The sequence below is a fragment of the Ochlerotatus camptorhynchus genome, unplaced genomic scaffold, assembly GCF_037179485.1.
Source record: "Ochlerotatus camptorhynchus isolate MF236.1 unplaced genomic scaffold, CSIRO-AGI_Acam_v1.1 ptg000312l, whole genome shotgun sequence".
Taxonomy (NCBI): Eukaryota; Metazoa; Arthropoda; class Insecta; order Diptera; family Culicidae; genus Ochlerotatus; species Ochlerotatus camptorhynchus.
This window is the reverse complement of record NW_027040800.1, coordinates 1406516-1419803: the sequence shown is the minus strand read 5'-3', so window position 1 is coordinate 1419803 and position 13288 is coordinate 1406516. Positions and strand designations below refer to the sequence as shown.

The 13288-nt window shown below is 37.3% G+C and overlaps 2 pseudogenes; one reads left to right on the top strand and one right to left on the bottom strand.

The window, feature by feature from the left end:
* Positions 1-1311: 1311 nt before the first annotated feature.
* On the bottom strand, positions 1312-11862 carry LOC135707439 (uncharacterized; annotated as a pseudogene).
* LOC135707440 (uncharacterized) lies at positions 3202-4056 on the top strand (annotated as a pseudogene).
* Positions 11863-13288: the final 1426 nt, after the last annotated feature.

Here is a 13288-nt window from a genome sequence, read left to right as displayed (position 1 = left end):
ATTTTCTCATGAAAATACGAGAGCTTCTGAGTGCTTTATCTTTAAGATCTTTTATCATCACCTTTGCATGGGTCCCATCTCATTGCTCGATTCCGGGCAATGAGAAGGCGGACTCGCTTGCAAAGGTGGGCGCTATGGAAGGCGATATTTACGATCGACAAATCGCCTACGACGAATTTTTCTTCATTTATCGTCAACAGTCACTCGCCAGCTGGCAAAATAAATGGAGTGAAGGGAGTTTGGGACGATGGTTATATTCAATCATCCCTAAGGTGTCGAAGTGTCCTTGGTTCAAGGGGTTGGATGTGGGTCGAGACTTCATTCGTATGATGTCTCGCCTCATGGCCAATCACTACTCGTTAAACGCTCACTTGTTCCGTGTTGAGCTGGGGGACAGTAATCTCTGTGAATGTGGACAAGGTTACCAGGACGCAGATCACATTATTTGGTCATGTGCTGAGCACCGTGGAGTCAGATCCGAGTTGTACGATTCCCTTCGGGCTCGAGGTAGACAACCTAATGTTCCAGTTCGGGATATTTTGGCTAGACGTGATCTGGAGTTTATGCAACTCATATATGTTTTCTCGAAGAATATTAACCATAGATTGTAAGTTTGATTAACCTTCTGTTTAGTTTGTGTTTTGTATGTGTGTGTGTATTTTTTGTTTGTAGATTTGTTTCTGTAATAATTGTATAATTACAGAGTTGATATAACGTCGATAGGATTAAGTATATGTTTTAGAAATAGTGAAATTTTTGAATCATAAATCATATTCCAAATCTCCTTTTCCCTCTCCCGATCCAAACAATTGTCATCCACTTACTTCGAGAAGACCGCGAGTAATCGGTTCCAATCCTTTAATTTTAGATTTAAGACATTTATAATGTATAAAGAAAATGATAACTTGGCTCTGTAAAGTTTATTCGATTCAGCCTGTACAAATAAAGTAATAAACAAAAAAAAAATATGATTGAAATAATTTAATTACTTAAAAGCTCATCCAAATGGTAACTTTTGAACAGTTGCAAACTTGGGACAAAAAAACATTAACATACACCGTAGTGCCACCTGAATTGATTTTCTGGAGACAATGCACAGTGGTCCAGAGCGGAAAAATACATGGAAATTGGGTTTTGCGCAAAATCTACTGGTTTTAGCGTTTTGATATTTTCGAAAGAGTTGTTGGTAATGAAAAAGCGCATCTTTTCATTGGGTCAATCATTGGAATGATTCAGTTTTAGGGTGACTTCAAAAATCTAACTCTTCGGGGAATTTTTTTCACTTCTTCAAAGTTGTAGAAGATGCAAAGGTTAGGGTGATTCATGAAAAAACAGTTTTTTGACCATAACCTCCCAAGTAACTAGTAGGCTCTAAAACAAAGCCTTAATCTAGCACTAAAATCGGTTATAAAATAGGTATTACATGCTTATCATGCACTGCATGTCCATATGAGCAGTGTTCACTTGGCTGTCGACAAAAGCAGGCCACTCTCGATGTGTGCCACGCGATCGTCTGTTTTCTCGGCAGCAACCATTGTGTGGTCCTCCTCATTGTTCTTCATCAGCAGTTCTTTCGGTCGATGCGTCGTCGACTTTGGAAAGCAACCGTTTCGAGATGAGTGTGTGAGTGTTGACCACGTTTTGCGTCCATTGCTGCAATGGAAGCGCTTTGCCATACGATGGCGTAACTGCCATATAATGCAACCACTGGAAGCGGCTCCAGTTCTGATGGAGGAGGCTTTTTGGATAGCGGAAGATAAAGTGTTTATTGTGTTGTACCTTTTGACTATAGTTTTAAGATGTATTGTATAGTGACCAAGAATCCTCGGCTCTTAATTCGCTATAATGCTAAAAAGGCGAAATAGCGGGCTATTTAAATGCTACGATAACAGCTCGTAATAAGCATTACTAATGTTTACTTAAGGCAGCATCTGAAATGTAAAATGGATAGCAGCTTGTAATAAGCATTACTAATGCATAGATATGGCACGATGTAAAATGTCAGATTTGTTAACCATATATTTATTTTTTCATTTATTGCAGCGCCTTAAAAAAATCTGTAGAAATAATTATTCATGTATCTATCTTATCTGTTTTGTCGCTGTTTTATATCATCATCTGGTTTATTATACTTGAGCGAAACATTTGTTAGAATGAGATGATAGAATGAGATAATGCATTTATATTGCAACATTGCTCATAATTTCACGTGCCTTTACTGTCTCGACCACGAATGATACAGATAAGCAGGAGAAAAATAGAAGTATTTGAACAATATTTTAGATGCCCGCTTTCAATTAATGCTATGTGGCATAGGTCAGGAATAGAGAACAAAATTCTCTTTGCTTTTCAGTGCAGCTATAACGATGTCGTCACAAATACATTTACTTTCCCAGGCCTTTATTGTTAGACATTGCACTGGTACGCATTTGACGTTTTTGCTAAAGCAAAACAAAAGCGAACAAAAGTAGCAAGCTGCATGCACGCAATTTTCAATTATCCTGTTTTTAATTTGTTGATGCTCCGTGATCGTCTATTCGAATATTCATTGGTGAGTTGTTTTTAATCGGTTTTTACAACATGTTTTATAAAAATCTGTTGATTTTTTCAGGAATAATGCCGGAGAATAATAATTATACCATTGTTCAGACGTCCGAAAATAATGACGTGTTTTTGTGTGTGTTGTCTTCGCGTTGGGTCCTGAAGAACGGATGGAAGTGTTTCGGATCGGATGATCCAAATAATCCAGGTATTAACCTGGCTGGCAACGATTTGTGCTATTGGCCAAAAGGTGTATCAGGCTACAGACTACTTGAACAAACGAAGAATCAAACCGGACACAAAACTGCTGCGTTCTTTTTGCTGCAAGATTAGGCGGAATAAGTTTCAAAGCTATTCTGTAAGGAAAGAACTCACTCCTATAGTAGTAAATTGTAACAATTTGTATCTTTTAATTTTAGGCGTTCCGTGAACAGAAAGCAATGGGACTAAATTCAGATACAGAAGAATATGAAAGTAAGAAAAAGGTGAGAAAAGTAACGACTGTAGCTAATCTTTTTAAGCAGATCCAAACATACTCCTGTTCCGATTGAAAACGTCGAAGTAGAAGAGGCCTTGGACTCACACGACGACGAATATGAACCCGAAAGGGAAACCCGAATCGATGCAGGACGCAATAGTTCCCCGCTTTGAAATTCAATGATGCATGATAATCAATCCTCTGGGTCCAGACGGACACCACCGTTGGAACCTCGGATTTCTGTCGATGACCCGTTTACACAAGAACCGGACATACGGCAGCTAGTGCTGTCGCTGCATAAGAAAGTGGATGAAAATACCAGGAAAGTTGAAGAGTCCAAGCTCGATGGAAACAGAACCGTTGCGCTGCTCTCGCAAATAAATGCAAAACTTGATGTCTTCGCCTCTCAAGTCAACATTAAACTCGACACCCTTGCTACGCATAGGCCACAGCAAATCGAAGTCGAATGTATCGGAGCAATGAGTGCTCCGTTGAAGCCAGTTAGGAACCTCGATGAGTTGGAGTCACTCGAGAAGAAATCCAGCAATGAACAATTTGTTGTGGGTATCATCCGATATTGTGGCTCCATGCATGGTAAGGATCGGTACGTTGGAGAAGGTGGAACAGTGTGTCTACAGATTGTCGATTATTTCTTTCATCGAGAATTTATGCTGAGCTGCTCCTGGACCGGAACGACCAGGAATAAAAGCTGTGATGAAGTTATTTTCTCGAAGATTGCTTTCCATAAATTTGATGGAGTTATTGCTTTGTTTCATAAAGTGGTAATGTTTTCGGATCCATCGTAGTCACTTGTTGAGTGTCAGAAGTTTCTTCATCATTTTTTAAGGAATGCCAAGCAACGATTCGAGGAAATCAAGGGAACAAGAGCTCCAGTGGCAAGAAAGAGACGCAAACGGAATGGACATGATTTTGCTCTGGATAACGAAGAGGAGAAGCACGATGAAGAGGAAGACCCATTGGTGGAGTATGATGGACTGGATGAAATAGACATTTCTGACAATAAACCTATTATTTAGGGTAGAGAACTACTTCGGCCTAATCGCCCATTTTGGGCCTATCGAGCAGAAAACTTCAAATAAATCCATGATTTCAGAGTTAACAAGCCAATTATACGTTTGGTACGATACTTTAGTTAATAAGCTACCGAAAGAAGTCGATGAGAACGCGTGGTATGAAGGTTTGCACCCATTATTCCCAAAAACAAAAGAAACGCTCCGACCGAATCATGTTTTATCTTCATCCGATAGGCCGAAGTGAATTCATTGGCCTTTGAATGGCGTTTCAATGTGTTAGGCTGAGTTTAGAATCCGTAGGCCGAGTTTGGCGTCAAGAAGCAGTGTTAGACTTTTGAAAATATCTCAACGATTGGTTTCTCTTTATCGAATCTTACGGTACGTACGGAAAGGTAAATAAATTTGAAAGCCATCAGTAATAATAACATTCCGTTTGGTGCTAAACTGCGCTAGATTAAGAAAGACTAAGTGCAGGTTGTGCTTAATAGGCCGGAAATGGGGTAGTTAACCCTATTGTCGAAGAATATCTTTTGGAGTGATTTTTGAGTATATTTTTCTCATGTTTTATCTCTCTTACTGAATGCTTGGAGGCATTTAAATGCTCAACTATGTTTGCTTTTGATATTAATATTGTTTGATTATAATAAAATTGTTTGACTATGATATATGCTTAACTTCATTCTACAATTCCTCGTTTGATGGCAATGTATGTAACAAAGGTATAAATGCTGTCTCCTCATACACAACTATCGCTACCAACTTACACAATATTTGATCTAATTTATATTGTTTGATGTTATGGAACTTGTAATCATTTCCTGATTTGAACACATTAATACAAGCAGAAATTAGTGGATATTCGAAAAGATTAGTGAATGCAACTATCTCTGACCCGTACACGCCATTCGTATCCGCGTATTCCATAGCAACAATCCGCCTTTCCCTTGTAAGAAACCATCTATCAGAGCAGTTTTTGGTTAATGCAAATTCGTTTGATAGACTTATGCAAGAATATTTAGACTGGTCAGATTTGATTGAGTATTTCAGCAAAGGAAATATATCAGTGCTCTTACTGGTAACTGGTTTGAAAGTATACCTTTCAGTTACACGATTAATAATTTGATGTAACGGGAGTTTGCCTGATGTTATTAATTTCTTGATTTGAAATAGATGATTCTCAAATGGATATGACGAAATAGTAGGTAGTGGACCAAATCGTGCCACTTCTTCAACTACGTGAACAAGATTATGTACGTTGCTCGTAATGGAGTTAAAGAAAGCGTAATAGTTCGAAATGAATTCTTCAAACAATTTTTGAGCAACAAGTAAAAATTGTGTGTAGTAACTACTTGAACAAATAGTGACAGCACAAAACAAATTTGTAAAATTTTGAAAATGTTCGTCATTGATGAAATGTTTTAGTACAACAATACCAATGTAGTGCAAAAAAGAAGCACACTCAGATGCTTTTCAATGGCATATACAATCTACGCCACGCACTTTTCGATGAATTTCTCTAGGCAGTTTGATTGCTTTTAGAATATTACATATTGACTCTACGGCACTAAATATTTGGCCACCTACTTTTACCGCTTCCATTATGGCCGTCTTTGTATGCCAGAATCAATCTCTTCATTATTCCTAGATGTAGGAGGTGTAATGAATCAGCCACTATCACATCTTCAACAATGTCGATTGGTAGTTGAAGTAGTGGTGAAACAACTGGTGTTCTCTTCAATTTTCCATTTTCACGAAGTTTGTAAATTTGGTAGTGTTTATCATAACCCACTCCGGAATACAGCATCGGTCCTTTTGGCGGCAAATGTTTGTGGAAAAATATTGGTTCGTAAACGAGTTGAATGCTGTCCAATAGTACAACATTTCATGCAGCCATGCAGTGAATTGAAATTTACAACACCTATATAGATAAAATAAGCTATAAATACATTCAAGATTTTTTTGTAATGTTACCTTCAACGAATGCTCTAGCAGGAGAATCACATATTATAGCCCGCAGTTTAACTATTAATTCAACTTCATTTACGTTAATACCATATGTCAGTAAAGGTTTAAGCTCATTCACAAACGGAGCTAAGAATTCCTCAACTTTTTTTTGGCTTACTTTTTCCGTAAAAAATGCCAATTATCATTGGTTTTAAAGAAAAGAATCCGTGTATGCTGAATAATATGGGCCAAACCTGGTTGGTACCGTTCTTAAACAATGGTAATCCATCAATGTTGATGTTGATTTCCACCAACAACGGCTCTGTTAATTCTCGGAAGCACATACGGAGACAATTTTCTACAAAAATAATAAAGTGACACGATACATTTTACGAAACTCTGTACATGAAAACTACCTAAGCCCTGATGCCAATATTGTCCTCCTTCAATATCAATAATTGTTGGATTTATCCTAGGAGTGCGAAGAAGTCGTCTTGGGCATTCCGGAAGCGTTCGATCATAATTATTCATTTTGTACAAAAGTGGTTTCAAAGCTTGCTGTGATATATTATACTGCATACTCCACCCAACAAACAATTTTAGCTGCAGATTAGGTTATACAGCCAAAATTTGCCTTATGCAGCTATTTTTTGCCTGTATAAGCTAAGCTGCAGCTAAAATTGTTTGTTGGGCAGTTCCTCAAGAATGAAGCTAAATTTTCCACTTGGCAGTTGTTTTCATCTGAATCCTCTTGATGCGAACACAGGTTCAACTCTTCGTCGGAAACTTCATCAGGACTATAATTTTCCAAGAAATCATCCTGGAGGGCAGGCTGAGAACTGCTTCCACCAGACTCCTCATCTGGAGGATCGGGAAATGCAAGAACAGAAAATGTTGATACAGACCCCAACTCTAACCCAGTCGCTTGATCAGTTTCTGCAGTATTAGTGGTATCAGAAGGATTTATATTCTGATACACGTGTACTTTTCGTCTAAAATTTCCACTTTTTAGCGTATTGTTTTCCATTCATCGGAAACTTTCATGTTACAATTAGTTAAAAAAGTTCAATTGATTATTTAAATTTATTGTTGTCAGCCATTTTACTTAGTCTTAACATAGTAGCTCTTTATTAGCACATAATCAGGTTTTAAAGCCTACAAACACAAATCCTTGTGAGCATTATGTCGCAGCACTATATAAGCATATCAATCTTCCAGTAATGCTAGTTTTTATTGATGCTTCTATGCATTAACAATGCTGATATGTGGCATGCATGCATTATGAATGCTGATATGCAGCATACATGCTTTAACAATGCCGATTATAGGCTTCATGACGATATAAATGCCGAATTAGTGCAAATATAGAGTTAAAGCTTAATGCTTATGGTTACTTGGGCTTTTTACCAACCCGACTATCGATTCGAGGCCCGGAGGGCCGAGTGTCATATACCATTCGACTCAGCTCGACGAGATCGGAACATGTCTGTGTGTCTGTGTGTGTGTGTCTGTGTGTGTGTGTGTGTGTGTGTGTGTGTGTGTGTGTGTGTGTGTGTGTGTGTGTGTGTGTGTGTGTGTGTGTGTGTGTGTGTGTGTGTGTGTGTGTGTGTGTGTGTGTGTGTGTGTGTGTGTGTGTGTGTGTGTGTGTGTGTGTGTGTGTGTGTGTGTGTGTGTGTGTGTGTGTGTGTGTGTGTGTGTGTGTGTGTGTGTGTGTGTGTGTGTGTGTGTGTGTGTGTGTGTACGTGTGTGTGTGTGTGTGTGTGTGTGTGTGTGTGTGTGTGTGTGTGTGTGTGTGTACGTGTGTATGTGTGTGTGTGTGTACGTCTGTATGTGTGTATGTAACGAAATGAATGCGCTCACGTTTATCAGCAACCGCTCAACCGATTTGGACAAACTCGGCGCCAAATGATAGGTCTTAGGGTCCCATTGAACGCTATTGAACGGTTTTGGAATAGGTGAACCGGTTCCGGAGATATGGCCGGAATAAGATCCGGTGAATATGGGCCTTCACGCTGGATTTAACGGAAAACGTATCAAAACCATCATGCGACACATCAAATTACTACAGAATTCAAATATAAGATCAATGCAAGTCGTGTTAAGTGTTCCACACCACATTGGACACACTTGGACATGTTCCGGGTACCCCGGGGAAGTTGCTTGAATATGAATTGAATTAAAACCCATTAAATCACATTAAAATACGATGATAAGGTGATTGGTAGCCTCACCAAATAGACTACACCCGGATATATTCCGGGTACCCCCAGGCAGTGGCGTAGCGTCACTGGATGACACGGGGGTGGGGGGCTTGGTCACTGATAATGACAATAAAATAAATAAACTTGAATAAGTAAGAAGGGTCTGATCACACCATAGGTGGATATATTCGGGTTTTTGCTTTGTATTTAGAGAAAACTGTTCTTGAGAACACTTTTAGAACTTTAACAAACACACATTTTGATTACCTAAGTATGACGTGTGTACCAATGAATCAAAAGATATAGTCATTTTAAGGTAAGAAACGAGTATTTTTCAAACTAATATAATTTGCCCCACCTGTTCACTATGCCCCTCCTCCCTCTAGATAAAACTTGGTCAATTTCAGCGAAAATTGAAGTCATGATTTTTTTCTTCAAATTTTGACCTAAATGGATCATTAGAAGGGTTTAAAAAATATGTAACGATTGGAACAAAAGCGCAAAAAAAACTATTTTGACAAGCGAGTACAGGATTGTTAATGGAATTACGACTTGTGCGAAGGATTGAGCATGTCAACCCTGTCCCAAAGTACCGCCAGTCGGGGTGACAGAAAATTTTGCCGAACCTTGAACATGTTTTAAAGATGATATAAAGAACAATGCCGAATTTATTGCAACGCACATAAACAGCTGTAACTTTTTACCCACGGTAACAAATGACTTGAAATTTTCAGAGAAGATTTTTAGACGAATTCTTAGTAAGACAACAATAGACCAAGGCAAACTAATACCCACTTTTCAATTAGGGAATCCAAAAGCTGTGTAAAATTTTATACAGTTGCAAAACAGTCCATCCTCAGAATTCCTTGAGGGCAAGGTTGCGATATTTTGAATAGGTAAGCGACAAGAAGAGGTTGCAAAGAATGAGTTTGATATTTTAAACCTGTTTATTTCACTTCATTAGACTCACAATCAGCGATTTTTCACACACTCACTCACTCACTCACTCACTCACTCACTCACTCACTCAGCGATCAGTAAATCGCTGATTGTGACTCATAGAAAGCAAAATTTACAGGTTTTATGTTTCAAACGCATACTGTGTAATCTCTTCTTGTAAGTTACAAGTAAAACATGTCATCATACCATCTTTTGGTTTCATAATTCCGAAAAACATTATTTTAGCTGAAATGAGTACTTGCAACCTTGCTTGAGGGTCTTTTCGAAATTTTTAGAACTCTATGAGCTGTATTGAAATTCTTTAAAGAAGTCCTCTGGAATTATTTTTAAAACTCTTCTTGACTTTTACTCAGAACACCTTGGAACTGAAATTCCCTTAAAGTTTCAGAAGAAATTCCTCCCCAAACAAAATCCCGGAATGAGCTGGAAATTATCGGTACTTTCTATAAATTTTTCTTTGGAATTTCATTCAAAATTTAATTTTCTCGGTATTCTTTTCGGAATTATCTTGGAATTATTATTCTATATTATTTTATAGGATTCACTAGAAATTATTCGTAAAATTTTCTCGGAATGCTCTCCACAAATCCTTTGGAACTGTCCTCAGAATTCAATATCCTTGAGGTTCTTCTCGGATTTTTTTAGAACTCTCCTAAGAGCTCTTTTGAAATTCATTTCAGAAGTCCACTGGAATTATACTTAGAATTCTTCGTGTTTTTTTCTCAGAACACCTTGGAACTGAAATTCCTTTAGAGTTTCAGAAATTTTTCCCGGGATGAGCTTGAAATTATCATCGGAATTCGCTTGAAATTTTACTTAAAATCATTTTGGAATTTCATTCAAAATTTGATTTTCTCGGTATTCTTTTCTAAATTATCTTGGGACTATCAGCAGGATGCACTAGAAATTAATTATCAAAATTTTCTTGGAATACTCCCCAGAAATCCTTTGGAGCTACCCTCAGAATTCAGTATCCTTGAGGTTCTTCTCGGAATACCTTAGAACTTTTTTTTCTCAGAACACCTTGGAACTGAAATTTCCCTGAAGTTTCAGAAGAATTTCTTCTGTCTTCTCCAGAAATTTTTTCCATAATGAGCTTGAAATTATCATCGGAATTCCCTTAAAACTTTCCTCTAAATTCCTTTGGATTTCACTCAAAATGTAATTTTCTTGGTATTCTTTTCGGAATTATCTTGGAACTATCTGCAGGATTCACTAGAAATTATTCGCAGAATAATCATGGAATCATCCCCAGTAATCTTTCCTTTTGGAACAGCCCTCAGAATTCAATACCCTTGAGGTTCTTATCGGAAGTAAAGTTTAAGTTGTCCGTCCATTCACCAAAACGTAGTATTTTTTTTGACCAGAAATACCAGATTATTGAACAGCTTGCCTCTACATTCACCAGAACTGTGCAATTTTTACCTCAGGAATTTTCAATTCAGTTTTCAATACAAATTTGCCCCCAGGTAGTTTTAGACCAGAAAATTTTAATTGACAAGGGGGTACATTGCGCATCTCGAAACGAAAGACATTTTGTACGAACGCTTGTATAAAAAAGTTTTTCGTTTCGAGATACGCAATGCGGCCACAGAATGGTTAAAGTTTAATAAAAATTTGCTTCCCCAATCTTCTGATTGGTGCAGATTTCCTTTTTCCATTTTTCACCACACATTTTCAATATAGCTTGCTTCTCCTATCATCAGAATGTTGCAGGTTTTCCACCAAATAAAGTTTGCCCCTATTTTCGGATTTTTGCCCCTATTTTCGGATTTTTCATCATACATTTTCAGTAAAACTTCGAAAAACTTTGCTGATGACACGAAACTGATCATAACGTTAAGAGATAGACAAACATGTTTTGCCGGTAGAGGCTATTGTACCGGGTGCATCGTTCACTGGCTGCAGCTCGACCGATGATTGTTATGTTATTGTTTGAAACAATTAAAGTTTGATGATGTTTGGAGTTGACGTCAAGAGCAACGTTTGTTTTGAGTTCGAAAATGGAAGTGCGAGGAACCAAGGGTGAATTTGTGAATTTCGGCAATGATCGCTGGATGCGAATGCTACTGAGATGGAAACAACATACCATATGTCGGGGCAGAAAGCACTATTCATTAAGTTCATGTTGGAAGTACTTGCACATTTGTTATTTGCTAATAATGTGCTTCAACTAACTGAGAAATCATAGGCCAACAATAATTGTAATAATTGTTATATTTAATGCTTTTAAGGCGGTATGAGGTTTATTTTGCGTGTTTAATGTTATCTTAGTGTATTTTAAATCCTCCAAGATCCTGAAAAAGGACTTAAAAACGCCAAAAAAAAGTCGGTAGTCTTTGGATAATTGCTGTAATTGTTGTTCAATTTTATTTTAGTTCATTTTATTGAGAACCTTGAGTGAGTGAGTGCTCGCTAACCGTAAAATCACTGATTGTGATTATCTGAAAGCTAATGTGACAGTTTTTATGTGTCAAACACTTCCATTTCAACGTCTTCTTGAATCTAACAAGTAGAAAATATTATTATAACATCTAATGAATCCAAAATTCCGAAATCCATTTTTTTTATAGAAAGTGAGTGGAAGCAAGCCGGATTTTAACTGACTAAACTAAATCTGATTACGACTCCTCATACTTCCATATTTGTTAAAAGAACTGTTGTTAATATGAATTTCTAACATTATTTCGTACTTACTATTCATGATCAGTCACCATTAAAGGTTCGATTCACTTTGATGTATTTTCGAAAATTAAAAAAAGAAAAACAGTTTGCTTCGACGCATTATTTAAGATTGTGAAAAGGTTGCGTCATTTTATCCTTTTGCTATTTTACACAAAATGATCCGATTTTTTTGAAATCTGAATGTCAAAGTAAATATTTTCTGAGTCTGGTTTATAGCATCCCTCAATTTATTTTTCACTCATTTCAATCTATCCTGATAAGTTGGTGGATTATTTCCACATTTCGGAAAACCAATTTCCCCAATAGCAATTTTGGTTCTATCTCAACCTTGTTGCCCATGATTTAGACATAGTACATGCTCTAAAACCTTGATAAAACTGGTAATACTTGAGATCAGTCCATTTGTAAATAATTCTTTGGTGTAACTCGTCTTCTTCTTCAGAAAACAGTTCAATGTAGATCACAATCTTCACCAACTGCAAGAAACGGATTACCAATATATTATTGCGAAATGCTCCGTCGGTTTCTTTCCACCTGGTGCTCCATCTTCTCCCATCCCCAAAGTATCGCAATCCTAGACTGAAAATGTCTTTAATGCGGTATATTCTTTTATGTGGGCCTGCTTTTTGTAAATCATTGGTCTTGGGCAGCATTTCTCAACATTATGAAATGCACAGCCCTCGCCCTAGGACGCTCCATTTAAAAGATAAATTTAAGTACATTCTAGGTGGTTGGAACCAGAATTCAACAGAAACCTTTAAAAAGATGGTGCTTTGTGAACATCACTAATGTTCTTCTGTAATTTAGCAGTATTTGTGAGAGTTTCTTTTTTATTTATTTTCATGATATCAACTTGTATGATTGATTGATTCAAAACTAACCAACAATTAATTTCTTGAAAACTTTTGAGAGGATATGATTGGGGGCCCTGGTTTCAGCTCACCATTAATACGGCACTGGTTCAATCGGTTTCTTTTGTCCACCAAAGCTGACTCATGCACCTTGAAGGCAGCGACGATGACTGAATTCGGAATTGTAATCGAATTTTGGTTACAGAGTATTTAATCTAATCTACACGCACTAGTTAACTGTTTTCTGCTTTAGGACAAGAAAAAAAGCTTTTCAAAGAACCAGTTTCCAAGCAATTTTATCTTTTAACTATCAGACTTTTCAAAAGTTACGCAACTTCGCGGCTACGTTATATCGAGGTATGACTGTGTTTTTTTTTATCTTTCAACAGTGGATTTTAGGTTTTCGTTATCGGACTTTTGTTATCAATTCGTTTTCTGGTTGATTCGTTTGCACATAAACATCATGTGATTTCCGTTACTATACTAATCGCTCTGATAAAGCCCTGCCAATTTAAAATCGGTACGTTTTCAATCGGATGTATCTCAGAATCCTGGTCGGAGCTGAGTTCGTTCAAGGCTACCGGTATTTGTCAG